The sequence below is a fragment of the Erpetoichthys calabaricus genome, chromosome 9 (genome assembly GCF_900747795.2).
Source record: "Erpetoichthys calabaricus chromosome 9, fErpCal1.3, whole genome shotgun sequence".
NCBI lineage: Eukaryota > Metazoa > Chordata > Cladistia > Polypteriformes > Polypteridae > Erpetoichthys > Erpetoichthys calabaricus.
In genome coordinates, this window is record NC_041402.2 from 89,911,749 (window position 1) to 89,929,110 (window position 17,362).

The 17,362-nt window shown below is 37.1% G+C and overlaps 1 protein-coding gene across 6 annotated transcripts in view; it reads left to right on the forward strand.

Moving 5' to 3' along the window:
- The window catches only part of chst6 (carbohydrate sulfotransferase 6), a 173,435-nt gene that overhangs the window by 139,292 nt on the left and 16,781 nt on the right, over positions 1-17,362 (forward strand). The window contains exon 1 of one of the 6 annotated variants that reach the window (XM_028809869.2): positions 7,182-7,410. The exons of the other annotated variants lie outside the window; for them this stretch is intronic. The gene's annotated coding sequence lies outside the window, so the exon portion shown is untranslated. Of the gene's footprint in view, positions 1-7,181; positions 7,411-17,362 lie in introns of those variants that run through there. 6 annotated transcript variants of the gene reach the window in all.

Here is a 17,362-nt window from a genome sequence, read left to right on the forward strand (position 1 = left end):
ATTATAAACAGTGCAGCACTTCTGACAGAGCTCTGACCTATTAAATCTATCTTACTAGGGGGCTCCGCCCCCTGCTCGCTTCGCTCGCCAACCCCTGGTGTTGTGAAATTACAAAGAGCGTGATGTATGAATGAGATATAGCATAGTGTGAAGGTGTAGATGACGCATATAGGAAGCAAATAAAGTTGTCCATGTCCAAAAACGGGCTCAGAGAGGTAGATGTCAACTTTGTCCATGGTTTGTCCTTGTGATTTGTTGATGGTCATGGCAAAGGCAGGTTTAATGGGGAACTGTCGCCGTTTAAGTGTAAAAGGTAATTCCAGGTCAGAACTTGTAAGATCAATTCTAGGAATTAGAACAGTATTGTTAGTATGTGATCCTGTAAGAAGTTTTGCTTCAATAACATTGTGTGGCATGGTGTTGACGACTAAACGTGTACCATTGCATAAACCCTGTTTAGTGTTAAGGTTTCTTAATAGCATGATTATTGTTCCGTTTTTAAGGCTAAGATTGTGTCGTGGTAATCCGGCTGGGTTAATAGTGTTCAAATATTGTAAGGGGAAATTAAGATGGTCATTGTCGTCATCAGAGTCAACTTTGTCAGAGCTTAGAAAGAGTTGTGCCTCTCCAGGAAGTAATGAAATGACCTGGTTATTAATGTGATCAACATTAATATTTTTTGGACATAATATAGTTCGTTGTGTTAAAAGGGGTATTTGGTGTAATGAGATTGCTGTTCCAAATATCTCCGGATCTCTTTTGAAAGCAATGCCAATTGTCTACGTATTTTAAGATGGACTGAAGAATAGCCGAGCGCATGGCATGTGGAACAATAGCTAAGCACTGTGTAAAATCTCCTCCTAATAAAAGTACCTTTCTTCCAAAGGGAATATTATTATTCATCAATGTTTGTAGAAGTTTATCAATGGTGTTGAGTAAGTGACTGGATGCTATTAGATGCAAAAGCAAATGAACTATTGTAGGATCTAATGCAGTTCATAAAGTTTTTACTTTCAGGTACTTCGTTAGTTAGAAGCTTTTGTAGATATGCAGGATATGATTGTAAAGGAGGCAGTCTAATTTGACCCTTTTGACAACAACGTGTAAATTCATTACTTGTATTGCCAGTTGTTTCTTCAGGGAAGTTAAGTGAATGACAATGATTGCAAATGACATTCATTAATCCCAATGAATTTTCATGAATAGTGGACTCATTATTGAACGCGTTGTCAGCTAACTGGCACAATCGTTTAGCAGGTGTCTGTCGTTGATGTCGTTGACGTGTATCTGTTGTCTGTGCCGTTTGAGAGGCGCGTCGTTGTATGTGCAGGATTTGGGACGTGCTATTCTGGAGCTGTAATCGATTTGCCTGTGCTGTGTGAGAAGCCCGTTGCAGTTTACGGTGTTCATTGTTTGTATTGAGCCTTGCGCGTTTTTGAATGTCGGTTAGTCGAGCTTTCTCTTTTTGGAGCCTTGCCTGCTTGTTTTCCGGTATTCCAGATGCGCGTTGTAGACGTCTGCGTTTATTTATTTTGTCCCTTCGCTGCCGTTTTTGAATCTCTGAGACTCGAGGTGTTTCGTTTTGAACCCTTGCCTGTTTCGATGCAGCAGTTTGAGATGCGCGCTGCATGCGTCTACGTTCATTGTGTCTGTCCATCTGCGCTCGTTTCTGTAACTGTGTTAGTTGAGCTTTGCGTTTTTGGAGCTGAGACATTTTTTCTTCAGGGGTTTAAGAAGCGCGTTGTAGGCGCCGACGTGTATTGTTTTTTTTCATGCGGGTTCGTGTGTTTGGTCCCGTCACTCGAGCCGTATCGTTTTGTACCCGTGATCGTGAATTCATGACTTGTTTGTTCTTCAGCGTTAGAAATATGGATAAGTAATAAGGAGGATCACACTCACTGTTAATATGGAGCCTTTTCTGTGGTTGAACGGTTAATAGTGCATCAGTGTAATGAGATCGACCTATGCTGCATAATTTGAAAGTGTTCAGATGACGTATGTTTAATACGGACGGTTCGTTTAGTAATGGGGCTTTGTGTCTCATTTCTTATTTATGTTAGTGTGGTCGTGGGTCCGAATCCTCCTTTTTGTGTATGTTTCGTGTGCTATGTCCGTAGTCTGTCCCGTTTCGTGTCCAATGGGTTTGTGTGGCGCTCGCGTCTGACTTCTTTTTTTTTTGTGAGCTAGGGGCGCGTTGCCTCACTTTTTTTTATCTCTATTAGTGGAGGGGGTGTTTGTGTGTCGTGGGTCTGAATCCTCTTCTTTGTGTGCGTACCGTTTCGTGTGCTATGTGGCGCTTGCGTCTGACTCCTTTCTTTTTGGTGTTCTAGGGGTGCGTCGCCTCATTTCTTATTTCAGTTACTGGAGGGGGGCTTTGTGTGTCGTAGGTCTCAATTCTCTTCTTTGTGTGTGTTCCGTTTCGTGTGCCATGGGCTTCGTGCGGCGCTGTGTGCGGCGCCGGCGTCTGACTCCTTTTTTCTGTGTGCCATGGGCGCCTCATTTCTTATTTTACGTTGCTTTCCATCCGGTTTCCGTTGCTTGGAAGGGGTTTTTGTGGGGGCGCCTGCGCAGTACGTCTTTTGCGTCCATGGCCCATGGCCGGATGTCCCTGCGTCCATCCGGTTTACCATTCTCGGTTAGTAATGTGGATAAATTTTCTGACTCACTTGAGAAATTGCTCTCCTCACTCTTTGTTTACATCTAATAGCCTACCAACTCCTGTTATTTATTCAACCTGTAAGTCCTGTACAAAGATGCATTTTTGAGCACAATTCCGCTTTATGGAGGAAACAAAAAACAATTACCATGCCACATGAAAGCCATCTTACTAGGCTGCATAATAAGGATAAAAGAATTTGAGATACTGTATGTTTGCCAAAGGACAATGACTCATTTATTTCCTGTTACCAAAGTATGTTCCCGTAATAAAACCTGCATGGAATCCACACAGTATTGTTGTAGAATGCACCATAAATTAATTGATTCCTGCAATTCTACACATTTACCTGGTACAAATGTAGCCTGTATTTCTCTTCATTATGTCAAAATACTTTGATCAAATACAAATATTACATGAAAATAATAGTAGTAGTAGAATTAATAGTAAGTAGTAAAATAAATAATTATGTAGTTGTGCCATTAAAGTTCTACTATACATTTCAATTACAGAAAATTCACTTATACATAAAGAACTGAAACAATTTAGTTTTAGTCACAAATAATTCAGCAATATGACATGTTCTTACAAATGGAGAAAATATATGCAAATGCAGAAGTTTCAAAAATATTGCAGGTCTTCACAGGAGTGTTGATCTAACATCCAACAAAACTAAGCTTAATAGCAAGGTGTAAGATAGCTTTCATTGAATAACAGTGGTTATATAAGAAAATACAAAGGAAGTGTTCTAAAATAAAAATTGTTTTCAGATTTGATTTTGCCAAAGACCTTGTGAACAATCCACAGTCTATATTAGATAAACATTGGATGGTAACGTAAAAGCGTATTTTTCATTGCTAAGTAAGTACAGTTTAGCAAAACCGTGATCTCAAAAATGAAACATGATGGTGTTTATGCAAAAGTTTGATTGCTTGCATTAATTGAGGTAACAGTGAACTTGGTATTTCTTCAACAATTACTAAATAGAAATATTAAGGTATCTGTTGCTAAACTAAAGCTTTACAGAAGGTGCAGCACAAGACAAAAGCTATACAAAACAATGAGTGAAGCAAAAAATGTCTTTTGGAATGACTGAGTTGTAATCTATTCTTAACTCCAATATAAATATCATGGCAAGGCCTGAATCCAGCCGTTCAAGGAAGGCAGCTAAAATATCATTGAACAATAAGACAAAATACATGTACCTTCAAGCCTTTTTGTGGATGTGATTGACAAGTGCAGGATGTGGTTGGTTTAAGTCATTTACTGAAAAAGGAGGTGACATTAATTGCCTAATCAAATGTTTCTCAAATGTCTTAACAAAAGAAGTCAGTATTGTGTCAGTGTATTTGGAAAAGAGAAGAGAGGTTTATTTTTATTGTACTTGTTTAATCAGGCTGTCAATTATGGATAAAGACATAATTACTTTCAGTATGCAATTAATGCAGATATTAAAAAGGTTCAAAACATTGTAGGATGGTCTGAAACTAAAAGACACTGTGACCTGCTAATTTTTTCTTCATATCAGTATTTCTCTGCTCAGCCTAAGAAATAATTTTTGTTTGTAAATTGACTTCTCCTTAAGACATGTAGACAAAAACATGACAAAAATAATACGTTGGCTGACAAATAAATTGTAGTGGATAAAATGTCACAAAACTAGGTGTAGCATTACATCTTGTTTCTTAGTCTACAGAATTTGAGACAAAGAATAAAGAAAAGGAAGACTTAATTAAAAAGGAGTTAGTTCAGTGTATGTCTGGAAACTCTCAAATGATCAAGGCTTTACAAGGTTTAAAGATTTAAACCATGATGTGTTATTCTTATTTCTGTCTAAATGTTTGTACTATCGTTTCCATTTCCCTTGAGAGGAAAAGGAAACTATTGATCCCTGTATAGATCTATCTATGATTTCTGACTTGGGAGCTTCATAATTTCCATCCATTTTGAAATCTGCTTAATTTCATTTTCTCTGACAGCATCAGATGCAAGAACAAGGATTAATCCCATATCGGGGTGACTACATGTATTTCCTGTATTTCCTTGGGTTTTGAAAAATAGCTTTCTTCCAAGGGTCTATGAATTAAAGCATAATTTTTGTTTAAAAATAAAATCTTAGTTGAATTTGTTGTGTAATTGATATAGTTCTGCATTTAAGGTAATTTGACAAAGTTTAAAGTATAGTATTTTACCTAAAACAGAGACTAAAGACAATTAATTTGTTAATGCTACAGAGCAGTATAGGTCTAGACTGTTATTTGCAGCAATTGAATTTGACACAGTTCATTGCACTCATTCATGTAATCAAACTTCTTTATCTAGCATGGGTTTTTGATGGGCTCCAGGCTAGCCTGGCAGCATTTGGGGCAGGGCAAGAACCAATCTTGGACAGAGCACTCACACTCAATCTGGTCTCAGTCCATGGAATGAACAATTATTAAACAATTCTCCTCTCTTTTTATACTTTTTTCTAATTACATCACCATATTTAATATATCAGATCATCTGACTCTTAATATGCAGAACTTTATCATCTCATCCAATCAACTAAACACACCAGTAATTTCTGACTCCTGACATTTCTCTCATTATTCTGAACACCGTTTCATTAAGAGTGTTCAGCAGAATATCCTATTGATCTCATTACCGTTTCATAGGAGGGGTGTATGGATTTTCCCATCAGTTTATCTCATCTTTCTGCAGGGTGTTCATTACCTATTTACCTTATTCTATCCTTGGAAAATTGTTGGTGCAGAGATGAGGCAAAGACCTCACATGCTTAAGTTTTAAGTTACATTTAGTTAACCCTTAAGTTAAATCCAGTCCTTTTCCTTATGTCTAATAATTCATTCTGTTATAGCTTTTTATATACTTGTAATAGATTGTAAAAGATTATTATATATTAACAAAAATTCTATTAACACCCACCTGTTAACTTTGATAAGGAAAACTGTTTTGGTACATTTGTTTAGGGCAGTGGGATACACAGAGGTGACACCATTACAATACATATAGCTGAACTTGTGCAACTACCGTATATACTCACGTTTAAGTTCTCCCGCAGATAGGTCGGGGCTTGATTTTTACCGTATAATTGATCCAAGAGATTATGATATGCTAACGTCCACTGAGAGAGTAACCACGGAGCACACTGCCTTTTTTTTCTATGTTTTGTGCCTGCGTGACCACACGGTAATACTTGGACTATTCTGAAGCGACGTTTGCACTGTTGTGTGTTTTTTGTATCTCACGCCCTCATACACCTTTATCGTAAGAGCACCCCTTATCTACAAAGGAGCGTTAGATCAGAAGAAAATATGAAGCTGGTTTTAAATTAAAAGTCGTTGAAGTGGTGAAAGAAATTGGTGACTGCATTGCTGCAACAAAATTTTCTGTGTCTGAGAAACTGGTGTGAGATTGGAGGAAGCAAAAAGATGTAAAAAAAACAATTAATTCTCGTATTTTTGAACGGGCTTATAAGTCGAGGTTTGATTTTATGATTGATTTGCGGGTTTCAAGACCCGACTTATACAAGAGTATATACAGTATTTATACATTTAAGCATTGATATTTGATGGCATTTTAACCGCTAGCACAGTTTCCATTCATGTCAAAATTATATGAACATCCTATTTTCTTCAGAGTGTAGGTTTTGCTCTCCTCTTGAACCTAATTAATTTCTTTTTTGGGAAACAACAAAGCATGGAAACTGTTCTAGCCAAAAATGACCCCTGGTCATTGCAACTTAAATGTCTTTTTTATGTACGAATGTTTGAGATGGTGATTGGAAATTTAAAAAATTTCCAGAACATATGTAAAGTGTTACTTTAATATTCTCCTCGATTTATGTTGAGTAAAAGACATCACTAATAAGAAAACTTGACATGACTGTGTGATGATATACAGTCCATCTTTAATCCTTATTACTTGTGCTGAATTTACTTCTGTCTAATAAGCACTATTGTTATTTTTAAAATTGAACCATGAAAAATTGATGTGTTGCCAATGTGATTTATGCCATTCTACAGAAAGCTGCCACATTCTTTGTCTGCGACTCATCAACACTACCCCAGTTTGCTTCTACCACATTAAAAACAGTGCCTTTATTTTTCTAATCCTCTTTTTCACAGATGCAGAAGTGTATTTATGTATTCATTCATTTGTGTTTTTTTTATTTTATATGTCAAAGTACCCTTATGTATAAAGATTCCCATACCAGAAAATAGAAACTAAAATGTATCATGTACCCTTATAACTTTAATGACGTGGAATTTTTCAGTCTCTTTTATTCTGCTTCTATTTTTTGGAAATCTGGAAAGTAAAACCTGACAGATGATGAAAATGATGAAAGAGTGAAAGAAGGCTCCTCTAAAAGTGCCTAAGCTTGAAATACGTTTTACTTCCTTACATTCCTGTAGCACCACCTTGCAACTCTGAAAGCGTGTTTTTTTTTTTTTTTTTTTTTTCCATTAGGGGCTGGCACTTGGTGAAGCTCTTCAATTGTATATTGCTTACATGCTGTTCAGTTAGCACAGCTTTTGTTGGGGAAGCAGCTGTTATCCTTGCGTGGAGTGCTAGGCAAACATGGCATTTCTGAAGTGGGCTTTTGGAGCCTTAGGTCTTTGTGGTATATTTCTTATAGGAAATCACGGAAGTGAAATAGATGGAAAGAAAAAGCTGATTGTGAATAGGTACAGTTCCCAATGAGCAGCTAGCCTGGAGTGAAGACAAACTAATAATACAGTTTCAATCTGGTAAGAAATTCTTTTTAAATGTATTTGCATCTGCATTAAATGCATTTAAAGACACGAAGATCATCAACATTTATTATAAACAAATATTCTGTTTAATTTGGGGGAAAAAACAAACTAACTTTGCTAAATTCTTTGTTATAGTTATTTTTGAAATAAGTGTTGTGCACCATTTTGGGAAAATCTTATCTGTAGAAAACGGAGTTAACCTGAAATTTTCACTACTTGAACTTTATGCTGTTATTTATAAGTGACAATTCTGATTTTATTGTTTAGAAATACACTTGTGCTACATGAAACAGGAAACTTAGCAGGTGCAAGTAAATTTGGCATTTCAGTACTTGTTTTGTGTGCTATGTATGAAAAGAGGGATATTTGTCCTTTTAGTCTTTAACATCTAAAAATTATTTTACACACTACTTTTATAAAAAAAAATTGTTAGTCATGAATTTTCAATTTTTTAAATTTTCTTACCAAAATTAAATATACCTTTGCATTGAGAACACCATTCAATATGAATTAACTACAAATTAATACCATTTAATTAAAATTGATCCCTATAAATCCCTTTTAGATGTTGATATAAATCTATTATTAAACTGAAAATGGCTCATAATTCATTTCTTTGAGACATTGTGCATTTAGATATTTTTCTTTAAATTTAAATACATTTTATTACATGTTCAGAACTTTCCAGTAGGTTTGCACAGTTGACAGTGCTTAAACATGAGCTGCTTTTCTCTTTCAGAGTCCTGGGTTTGCATTCTTACCTGGGCACTGCCTGTGTGGAATATGCACTTCTTTCCTTTGTCTGCATATGTTTTTCTTGGGGCACTTTGGCCTTCTTTTATCCCAAAGATGTGCATTTTGGATTGATTGGTGACACATTATGTGTGTATATAAATGTGCCCTGTATTAGGCAATGTCCTGTCCAGGGCTGGTTCCTACAACATGTCTGATGCTTCCAAGATAGGCTGTTGCTGCTGAGACCAATAAAATTAGATTCAGTGGATGGAAGTTTTTAATACACTGAAAGATACTTTTCTTCACACATACAAGTGAAAACAGTTTTTTTTATTTTCAATACACATAAACCCTCAATTATTTTTGTTAATCTATATATATAAAATCCCTATGTGCGTCCAGGTGTCCATGTGTGGGTGTCTTCTGGTGAAGTGCGCATGCGCGGGGCACAGTGCGATGCGCGATATTACTGTCAGAGAAAGTTAGAGGCATTTTATGGAAATACAAACCAGTATTACTACGAGAGGAAATTAAAGGTACACAATACAGTGACGCATATTACAGCCACATACAAGCCAGTATTACTGTCAGAGGAGATTAAAGGCATATTACCGACGCGCACGCCTGTATTACCGCCAGAGAAAATTAAAGGTATATTACGGACGTACAAGCCAACGGACGTACAAGACGGTATCCTTCAATAAGGGTGCGCACAAAAAGGCGAGCCTCAAAAGGGCGGCCTCAATTGGGTGCAGCGAATAAAGGCACGCGTAAATAAAGATCTGCACCTTTGTTGCTCTTCACATATTCCAGAGCCATTTGAACTAAATTATCTACGAACGCCTTTATTCACCGCGCTCAATTGAGGTCGCCCTTTTGAAGCTCGCCTTTTTGTGCACGCCCTTATTGAATAGAGCCGTACAAGACAGTATTACTGTCACAGAAAATTAAAGACACACAATACACGGCGGCAGCCCACAAAGAACGGTCAACTCAGCAAGTAAACATCAACAAAAGAAAGGCTGAAAGAAAGAAAAATATGACCAACAAAAACAATGAGGTCAAAGTCCCTTGCCATTTAATATAGACTGTTCCTACTAATGTTTATGCACTACTGTTCTAGCGCCCGTTATTGTAACGGGCTAAATGACTAGTTATTAATAAATAGACATTATAGGTCAGTAATTTAATATGAAATTTGTTTATTTTGGTAAGGTACACTTTTAGATTACTAGTTGAAATCTATAAACTGAATGATATTGATTTTAGAAGTTCTAACATGGTTATATGATATACTGTATAATCTTACTCTTTTTATTTAATGTTGTAGTAGCTGTACGTTTTTCTGTGCATGAAATTTGCCAAGTCTCATAATGAAATATTGTATAAACTTCTTGGTTTAACCTTTATATGAAGTTAGATTTTTTATACTAAAGGAAATATGTATTTTATGATGATCTCCTCTCTAAATGTTTTCTGTAACCAAGATTACTGCTCTAAAATAATCCCCATCAGACCAATTATGTAGCAGATTTTCATACCTGTAGTGGTGTTTTTGGCATGATAATTATGTGCGTAAGTGTTCAGTAGACTGTATGCAGGGGTGGAGCCATTCTGAGAAGTGGAAAGATGGTGAAAGAAATTATTCAGAGGGTGTGGTCGTGTGTGTATTTTGGTTTGTTTGTGAGAGCGAGATCAACACCAAGAGAGACAAAGAGCTTGACCAAAAGATATGATCAAGCACATAAAAAGCAGTACGTGCAACTCAAGATCTGAACTTCTGCTTAAATCTAGTGATGATGAAATGCCTGCTAAATAATGCCATTCAAAAATCCTATAAAATAAAGATGTATGATCATACTTTGTCATACAGTACAACTACAAATATTAAAAAAAAATCCAATTAAAATCTATTTCAACATACATCAAATACCTAACACTGATAGCAGACATGCAAATGAGTGTTTATTAAGTAAACAGTGCACTGAACTGCTAATACATAACAGTCAACGTTCAACACATTTACAATTCCAATCCAAGAATTTAGAGTATAGTTCGGCAGGCAAATGTTGTCTGAAATGTTTAATTTGCTGCTTTTGGTCAATAGACAAAATGCTAAACTGTATTGTACTTAATCAACATGATCCCTGGTAATGTTGATGACAACTGTTTTCAATGTTTTGAGATGTACAAGTTCAACGCAGCTTTTAAGTTACTTCAAAGAAAATTCAAACACTTGAAAGGACTATGCCCTTCCAGCACCAAAAAAGGAACCCAAAAGTTCTACATGCTGCATGTGCATACATGCAAAAATTTATGCTGAAAAAATGTGGTGTTAAAAGGCCCATCAAAGTAATCTCAAAACAGCTTAGCAGTAACAGGATTGTATTTCCCAAACACCAAAATATATTCTAGTTAAGAAATTGCATTGAGCATGTAAATTTGAAAAAAAAATTACAACTTAGTTGGGTTTGCTAATCAGTTTGTTTCATTATCGTAAATTATTGAGACAAATTAACTTTTTTTGTTTAAATTTTGCAAAGCAGTGCCATCTCCTGGGAATGGGGTGTAGTGCCGCACTTGCCCCAATATAATAATAGAGGTGCCATTGCTCCAGAGGGTCTCTGTACTTTTGAAGTAGGTTTCAGCTGTGTTTCATTTTAAAATAATTAGTGATTATGAAATCACAATGCAAACAGCAGTATAGTGAAATATAAGTTAACACTTGAGTTTAATTTAATTTTCAGTTTAATTTATTCTTATCAAGCTCACTTTCTTATGAACCTAGCATGCTATACATTAATTACAAATATAGTATTAAACAAGAATTGATATATAATTACAAAAAAATAATTTTTCTAATTCTTGATCATTATTTCTCCATTTCTATTTGTTTTTCCTTTCAAAACTCCATTCGTCCTCTCACATTCCAGAAACCTGTAGGTTAGGTTAATTAACAGATTGTAGGGGAAGGTTTTTTGCGTGTCCTGAAATGGACTACAGCCTCATTTAAGGAATATGGCCTTGAACCCAGCGCTGCAGGAAAATGCTTCAGCATCCTATGCCCCTAAGTTAAACTTAGTGGGTTTGATAGCGGACAGATGAATAGATAACTTTTGGTTAGGTAACAAAACTGTTCATAAATTTAAAAATCAGATACTTTAGAAATTTTGTGGTATGGTGGTGCAGTGGTAGTTCTGTTGTCTTGCAGTAAGAAGACCAGGGTTCACATCCCAGGTCCTCCCTGCATGGAGTTTGCATGCTTTCCCCATGTCTGTGTGAGTTTCCTCCAGGTACTCTGGTTTCCTCCCACAGTTCAAAGACATGCAGGTTAGGTGAGCTGGCATTTCTAAATTGGCCCTAGTGTGTGCTTGGTGTGTGTGTGTGTTTACCCTGTAATGGACTGTCTCAGTGTCCAGGGTGCTATGATAGCATGATATACTGTATAATCTTACTCTTTTTATTTAATGCTGTAGTAGCTGAAAGTTTTTCTGTGCATCAAATTTGCCAAGTCTCATAATGAAATAATGTATAAACTTCTTGGTTTAACCTTTATATGAAGTTAGATTTTTTTATACTAAAGGAAATACAGTAATCCCTCGCTATATCGCGCTTCGACTTTCGTGGCTTCACTCTATCGCGGATTTTATATGTAAGCATATTTAAATATATATTGCGGATTTTTCGCTGGTTCGTGGGTTTCAGTGGACAATGGGTCTTTTAATTTCTGGTACATGCTTCCTCAGTTGGTTTGCCCAGTTGATTTCATACAAGGGACGCTATTGGCAGATGGCTGAGAAGCTACCCAACCAGAGCGCGTATTAAATAAAACTCAAATATATTGTGAGCATGGGGGCTGTTTGCACCCCTAGAGGATACGGCCGCTCCTCAAAAAACGCTGAAAGACTATCTTCACATTACTCCCTTTCTTGCTGGGCTTACTTGTGGCTGTTTTGTTAAGCTATATGCTTCCCGCACGGTGCTTCGCATACTTAAAAGATCAAACAGCACGTATTGATTTTTGATTGTTTGGTTCTCTCTCTCTCTTGCTCTGACATTCTCTGCTCCTGACGGAGGGGGTGTGAGCAGGGGGGCTGTTCGCACCCCTAGACGATACAGACGCTCCTCTAAAAATGCTGAAAGATTACCTTCACGTTGCTCCCTTTCTTGCAGCTGCTTTGTCAAGCGACATGCTTCCCGCATGGTACTTCGCATACTTAAAAGCTCAAACGGCACATATTAATTTTTGATTGTTTGCTTCTCTCTGTCTCTCTCACTCTCTCTGACATTCTCTGCTCCTGACGGAGGGGGTGTGAGCAGAGGGGCTGTTCGCACACTGGCCTAGAGGATACGGACGCTCCTCTAAAAAATGCTGAAAGACTACCTTCACATTGCTCTCTTCCTTGCAGCTGCTTTGTCCGGCAGTGCTTCTTATACTTAAAAGCCAAACAGCCCTATTGATTTTTGATTGTTTGCTTTTTTCTCTCTCTCTCTCTGACATTCTCTACTCCTGACGTGCACTCCTTTGAAGAGGAAGATATGTTTGCATTCTTTTAATTGTGAGACGGAACTGTCATCTCTGTCTTGTCATGGAGCACGTTTAAACTTTTGAAAAAGAGACAAATGTTTGTTTGCAGTGTTTGAATAAAGTTCCTGTCTCTCTACAACCTCCTGTGTTTCTGTGCAAATCTGTGACCCAAGCATGACAATATAAAAATAACCATATAAACATATGGTTTCTACTTCGCGGATTTTCAGCTATCGCAGGGGGCTCTGGAACGCAACCCCCGCGATCGAGGAGGGATTACTGAATGTATTTTATGATGATCTCCTCTCTAAATGTTTTCTGTAACCAAGATTACTGCTCTAAAATAATCTCCATCAGACCAATTATGTAGCAGATTTCCATACCTGTAGTGGTGTTTATGGCATGATCAGTGTTCAGTAGACTGTATGCAGGGGTGGAGCCATTCTTAGAAGTGGAAAGATGGTGAAAGAAATTATTCAGAGGGTGTGGTCGTGTGAGTATGTTGCTTTGTTTGTATGAGCGAGAGCAGCACCAAGAGAGACAAAGAGCACGACCAAAAGATATGATCAAGCACATAAAAAGCAGTACTTGCAACTCAAGATCTGAACCTCACCTTAAATCTAGTGATGATGAAATGCCTGCTAAATAATGCCATTCAAAAATCCTATAAAATAAAGACTGTCTCCGTGTCCAGGGTTTGTTCCTGCCTTGTCCTTTATGCTAGCAGGGACAGGCTCCACCAGACCTCCACAACCCTGTTCAAGACTAAGTGAGTTAAAAAATGACTGACTGCTTTAGAAATTCCCCCGTTTTACCTGACACTTTTGTACTACAGAATAATGCAAATAGTAATTGCCTCAAACATAATTAATTGGATGCATTATATGCATCTTCCCACAAGTTACACATTATTGACTGAAAAAAATCTCCACAATGTCACTAATATTGGTAAGCCTATGGTGTAATATATTTCTATAAATAGTTTAACCAACAGATAGTGACAAATGTATTGTTTATTGTACTTTTCCATAAACCTTTTTTTAACCATACTTTGTTTTTGGTATGCTGTTTTAATGACTTCATTATTCACATCTTTTCTGACTTGTTTAGCAGCTAGTTAGGATTGTGCTCTAGTATGTTGTTACATCTCCACCTAGTGGATATTTTCATTTTATTTTAAGAGTTCTTTCATAAACATAGTAGTAGGGTGTTGTTCCGTGTTAGCCATATTGGATGCAGTGAGACATGGACGCTATCCCATGACCTGAGATGAAGACTGGACTCCTTTGGTACTGTGTCTCTTCAGAGAATCTTTGGGTACTGCTGGTTTGACTTTTGTGTCAAATGAACGGTTGCTCACGGAGTCCCAAATGAGGCACATTACCCTGCATTGTGCGGGAACATCAGTTACCCCACTGAGGCCATGTAGCGCAATTTCCCAAGGGTAGTCCAGCTTGAAGGATCCTCATTGTTGAGGACCCGAGCAGCTGGACATGGCCAACAGATAGATGTTCATTTCTGGACGGTGAGACTGGACTCTGTTTCTTCCTGGAGGGTTGTCACCCAGGATCCTGAGCTGTTATGTGCTCCCCAACTTGACATAACCTGCTGATACATGTTTTTATACTTGTTAATATTTGTCATTAATAATGCTTTAGTGAGCGGAACATTTGAAAGAACAGTGTCCCCCTTTTCATCACAACACTGATAACTATCTCACGGAGAAACATGGTGTGCTGGTGTAAGCAAATAAAGGCCATGTGCAGAAGTGAAGTGGAAAAAAATTTGGCAAAGGCTCAAAAGACAAATTTAGCAAGTGCTTACCAGGTGCTGTGGATGTAAGCAGTTGGTTTTGCACAACTGATCCAGTAAGAAATGTATTTCATATATATATAACCTCTCATATATTTTATCTTACCTTGTGCAAATGCAAAAATGGGGAATACGATTCCCATCAGCCATTGTGCTGCTGCACATGATTTCATCAGTTCTCACAAAGTTTGAATAAAAGCATTGTCAAAAGCAGAATATCATCAAAGATTGCAAATGCTGCATTTTTTTCCTTTCATCCACTTTGGGATAGCAATTGCGTTGTTTTGCTAGATTACAGCATTTATCTTGGAATAGTGATTGTTAACCTTTGTGGCCTTGGGGCCCAGTTTTACCTTTATGAAGTTCCTTGAAAACCCACAGACCACATTTGAAGAGAGATGATATTCCCCCTGTATCATGCAGTAAAAAAGACAGGGCAGTCACAAACATTTGGAACAGGCTTTTTACTGGCTTAGATTTATTTACATTTATATTTATTTGCTTGGTAGACGCTTTTATCCAAAGTGACTTACAAAAGAGGTAAACATAATCAAGTAACATTAGGCTAGGGCCTGTTTGTTCAGTAAGTGTAATAGGACAGGTAACGAAAGATGACTGCCACAAGTAAAAATAGGTAATAATACATATACAATCATAGCTTACAATAGATAACACAATTAGACTTAATCTAACAAATTTAACCAACAATATAAAATATCACAAAGCAAAGTTTTTTTCCCTTTTTTTATTGTTCTTCAAGCAATTATTCACAGAATAAATGGGTTTTAAATTGCTTCTTAAATTCGTTGAGGAAGTCTGTTCCACCAACTAGAAACTACAAAGGAAAGAATCTGGATTGAGACTTGATGCCATATGGATGCTGCATCACCAGGGGCCTCGTGTATAAATGGTGTGTATGCACAAAAATGTTGCATACACCCATTTCCATGCTCACATAGCGATGTATAAAAACTGAATTTGGCATAAGGCCACACCCATTCTCACAGCAGCATTCCCCCTCCCCCCCTTGCATATTCATGTTTCTGCTCGATTTTGTAAACTGGCGACACCCAGCATCAAAGCAGTGCTACTGCTCCTGTGTGGTTTCCCTTTATTTTTTAGATTCTCATCCATGATGCGGACTTTATCAAATACACTGAAATTAACCACATATTTAAAAATTTAAGGCACTTGATTGTAATCAACCTGAAAATGTATAAATTGGTGCATGGTACCTCAGCTGCTTTAGCGTTGTTACTCTCAGTACACCACTCAGAGTATTTTAACCCATTGTATCTGAGTGTGGAATCACAGCTCTACAGCAGCTGATAGGAAAGCTCTACAACGAGTTGTATTCAAAGCATAGAGGATTATTGGGATACAGCTTCTAACCCTGGAGGACATTTATAGCACACGCTGCCTCAGGAATGCCACCAGCATCTGCATGAATTCCATGTGCATAGTCTATTTGAACTTCTCCCATCTGGCAAATGCTTCAGAGCCTTTCCTTCATGGACCTTGAGGCTTAGAAATAGCTTCATCCCAAGAGCTATAAACACACTTAATCAGTCCATCAAGTGCTCCCAGTAGAACTGTTTGTACTTAGAATAACAATTACCTCGCTGTAAACTTGCATTAGAGCTGTAATATTGCACAACCTGAGCCACTTTATGAACCATTTGCACTATCTGCACAATATGTACATGTATATTGTTCTTATGCTTTCGTACTGTATCTTTTTCGGTTTTTTATCATATTATTATTATTATTATTATTTTATAATTTTATTGGAAAATAAGTTTATCGAGAATTTGCATATTGAATCTTATTGTACCATAGAATGACAATAAAGGAATTGAATTCAATTCAATAGAAGGGAGCATATATTTACAGATGATGATGACTGGCTTCTAAGTTAATTAAGATTTCCAAGAGCCATCTTCTTGGAGCTGTGTGCTGTTAGAATACTAGGATGTATACTTGATATCATTTTTAAGATAAAATACATTAAAGTATGTATATTACATTATATAGATAAATTGTTAACAATATACATTATTTAAATGAAGTTAATAATTAAACATGTGGGGGCATGGTGGCCCCCATCCAGGGATTATTCCTGCCTCGTGCTCTATGCTTGCTGGGACTGGCGTGGCCCTGGGTGGATAGATAGATGGATGGAATAATTAAACACGTATTACAAAGATTTTTCAATGTTCCTTAAAAGTTTTGGAGAATTGCGTTCTAAGCTTACAGCTGGTTTGATGTTTATTGCAGAGCTTATATTGCGGCTATTAGTTAAGTGGAGAAATAAAACGGAAGAACAGGAATTGGGTGTTGGTATGTTTGACAGAGACAGTACTGCTGCAATAAATTATTTCATCAGGAGTTGCGTACGTCCCAGCAAGCATCTTGTGGGAAGCAGGGACAATCCTTGGAGGGAGGGCGCCAGCTCATTGTTACCACTGTGCCACCGTGCCCCCATGTTTAATACATGCTTTAATGCATTTAATCATGAAAATGATAAGTATACATCTTAGTTTTCTATAATGTTCAGAGAGCTGAATGTAACGTATTCGGTGTGGAGTTCAGTGCCTGCATGCTCCTGTCTACAAGAGAGAAAGCCTGTTTAAGCATATAGTGATTCACACACATAGAACACATAGAATACAAAGCATTTAACGTGCTACTTTAGTTACGATGGGACTTGAGAAACTCTAGTAAATTAAAAATTGATTTTAAGATGAAGTTTACGACATTCTACTTTAGTGACAAAAGAAACTATGAGGTTAAAGTGGAAATTTTGAGATTAAAGTTGACATTTCAACCTTTTTTTCTTCACTGTGTCACTTTTTTTTTCTATACCCAATA